The following is a 3,579-nucleotide window of genomic DNA, read 5'->3' on the forward strand; positions in this document are numbered from 1 at the left end:
TAAGAGTAGATTATAATTTATGTAATAATTAAACCTTGTAGAATATTTTTAACAAATTTTGAATTTTATATATATAATTTATATATATAATTTAAATGGCATGCGTGGCATATTAGGAAATAAAGGCTATCATCATGAAAATCGTTACTCGAATGGTTACAATGGACAAAGCTCGAATAATATGAGGCAACGGTATCTACTGAGAAGACAGGGTTAGATAAGTTAATGTTTTTTTTTTAAATTAAATTAAGTTAAAGCTAATGGCTTATAAAATTAAATTAAAAGTTGAAGGAATAAAAAATTAACTTAATAAAAGTTAAGATTGAATTATTAACTTACGTTTAAAAAAAAGTTAATTTTGAAAAAAATTATTTTATTTTAAATAACAGTTACAATATAGATTATTAGAATTATAAAATAAGACTTTAAAATAAATGAAACAATTTTAATACTAAAGAGCATAAAAAGCCACTGGATATTTTTATGAAATTATTACATAATCTTTCGGAATTAAATCAAATTATTTACAAATGTAACAACTGAATAAATACGTATCTAGCAGCGAATTTATAAGTATTTAACGAAAATAGGATGATAGAAGGTTAATATTTTATAATAAAACAATACGATCAGGCAGCGATAAATTAAATCTAATTTACGAGAAATATAAAATGTTTACAATACTTTATCAATTTCTTATATGTATAATTGAATGTCACACTGAAGAGGACACGATAAATGTGTCGAGTGTTTGTAAATAATTTGGTTCAATTCCGAAAGATTATATAATAATTTCACAAAAATATTTAGTGTTGGCTTTTCATGCTTTTTACTATTAAAATAGATTATTAGATAAATTAAATTTTTTTATTCACATGTAAGTTACTTATATAATTAGAGTCATAAGGCGATTTTGTCAAAATTTTGCGAGACAGAAGAGTGTATACATATTTGCATTATCTCTCTTTCTTTAACATCTATCTAACTTTCTTTAATGACTTTCTGAAATGATTGCTCACACAAATTTACGACTACACCGACTAGATATTTGTTACAAAAAATAAACATAAACATTTAGAAAATGAGTGGATGTGCTGTTTTATAATTTTTCATGTAAGTTCATATTTTATATTTATATTGCTAAAATATAACGTATGTTTATGATACTTAAAATTAGTGTGATTTAAATATAAGCGGGAATTGACAGAAGCGAACCAATAAAAATTGGCTATCGTATGATGGACTCTTATTATGGAGTCTCTAATCATAAAATCATTGAACTTTTTCTAAATTAATTCTCTAATGTTTAAGATTTTATAGAAAAAAATATTAGTCTTAAAAAAATAGAAAAATTTTTAATTTAAAAAAAGTTAATAAATTAAATTTTGAAAGTAACTAAATTAAGTTAAAAATTAATGCATTTAAGATTAACTACATTAAGTTAAAAGTTATTAATTTTTTAACTTTTAATGTTTTACTAGTTATTATCCAGTTTTGCAAGGAGGTATTTGACGTGTATTAAAATCCAAAAAAGACGAATCGGTCTACGGATCTAGGATCTACTATAAGGTACTCCATGTGCATTTCCACAATAATTCGTGTATTAAATTATAATATATCATATTAAATAATATTTATATGTATAAAAAAGACAGAGAGATTATGTGAACATTTTTTTCTTGCACTATTGTTATATTACACTATAATTATACTATAGTATTTTATCTTAATAGGAATAAAAATATATTAAAAAAAGATACTCTATATATATATATATATAGTATATATTAGATTGCCAAGGAAAAAATTGTTTTTTAATTGGTCACTTAGCTCAAAAGCTTCCATTTCATGTCAAAAGAACACCCCTAAATTTTTATTAAAAAATATTAAGATTTAGAGGTCACTAGTAAACGATTTTTAAATCAAAGTTTCGATTTTCCTTAATGTTTAACTTAATCTAAAAATGGCTTAATCCGGATTTCAAATGTGGTACTGTTTTTATCACTGAACACGATACAATAGTTCATTTAACCTTATATGTTTTAAGAAATACAGCCCGATTAATGAGAAAAAATTTCGAGTTCAAAATAGATTTTAGCAAGTCCCAAGCATTCAAATTGTGTCATTTTTTCACATTAATCGGGCTGTATTTCTTAAGGCGTATATCGTAGGATTAAATGAATTGCATCAAATTAAACATGTATTAAGAAAAATCGAAATTTTGATTTAAAAATCGTTCAGCAGCGACCTCTAAATCTTAATATTTTTGATAAAAATTTTTCTTTTAGCATAAAATGGAAACTTTTTTTTTCTTGGCAGTTTAATGTATATAAAGTTTCATTCATGTGTAATAGATTGATTTAGAAACAGATATTATTAATATGTACTAAAAAAATTTTATTTTGGTTCATGAATTAATAAAAAACTATAAATTTTGACTATGAAGTTTTTATTTTATATGAATATATTATTATGAATACATGCAAATTAATTTTACTAATATATAAATGTAGAACAAAATATTTTTGAGATATTTTACAATCTATACTGTTAAACGCTTCCAAAAAATTGTTTACATAGCAAAAAATCGCGATCTCTCATTTTTAATTTATATGATTGCAAAAATAATTTTAATTAACAGCAACAAAAATTCAATATCACTTTTCGTATCTAACTTTCACTTCAATAATAAATAGTATACTTTTTATAGAAAATAATAAATTAAAAAAAATTAATTTTTGTAAAATTCTTTGCCAATGTTTGTCCAGAAACTTGATTATTTATCTAATGCAGTATATTTGCAAATATTATTTATATTGTATTTATAAATTGTATTAGCGAATGCAGTTTATGAAGCAATAAATTTTCGAAAATATATTGAATATTGTAAATTACAATTAGTTAGTTATACAAGATGTTTCTTAAATAACAGACACTAATCATGTATTATTTCTGATTAAAAATTGAATCGAAAAGTCCTCTAGCATTTTGCAATTTTCGCAATGATTGAAATATTAATTTCTAAAGATTGCTGAATCACATAATGTTATTCCTGATCAAAAATTGAATTGAAAAGTTCTTTACCATTTTGCAATTTTCATAATAGTTAATGATTAGTCAGTCGAATACGCGCTTATTCAGCAATCTTTAGAAATTAATATTTCGTTATTCATTGCAAAAATTGCATGATTGTAAAGGACTTTTCGATTCCCAATTTTTAATCAGGAATGGGGCTACATGATTAATGTCTGTTATTTAAGAAACATCCTACGATATACGCCTTATAAATATGTGATAATTTCAATGTAATTAAAAGTTTTTAATTATTTTCATATTGTTTCAGATGTGTCCTTCTAATTCTCAACTATCCGGAAACTCAAAATTTATTTAATATAACTATATAATTTTCTTGTGGGTTAAATAAATATCTATATCTCTCTATGTGAAATATTTTTTGTGTTTTTATTTTTCTTGTGGGTTAAATAAATTTATATCTCTCTATGTGAAATATTTTTTATGTTTTTATCTCATCTGACAAAATTGTTTTTCTATCATATGTATATATATATATATATATAT

The sequence above is a fragment of the Atta colombica genome, unplaced genomic scaffold, assembly GCF_001594045.1.
Source record: "Atta colombica isolate Treedump-2 unplaced genomic scaffold, Acol1.0 scaffold126, whole genome shotgun sequence".
NCBI lineage: Eukaryota > Metazoa > Arthropoda > Insecta > Hymenoptera > Formicidae > Atta > Atta colombica.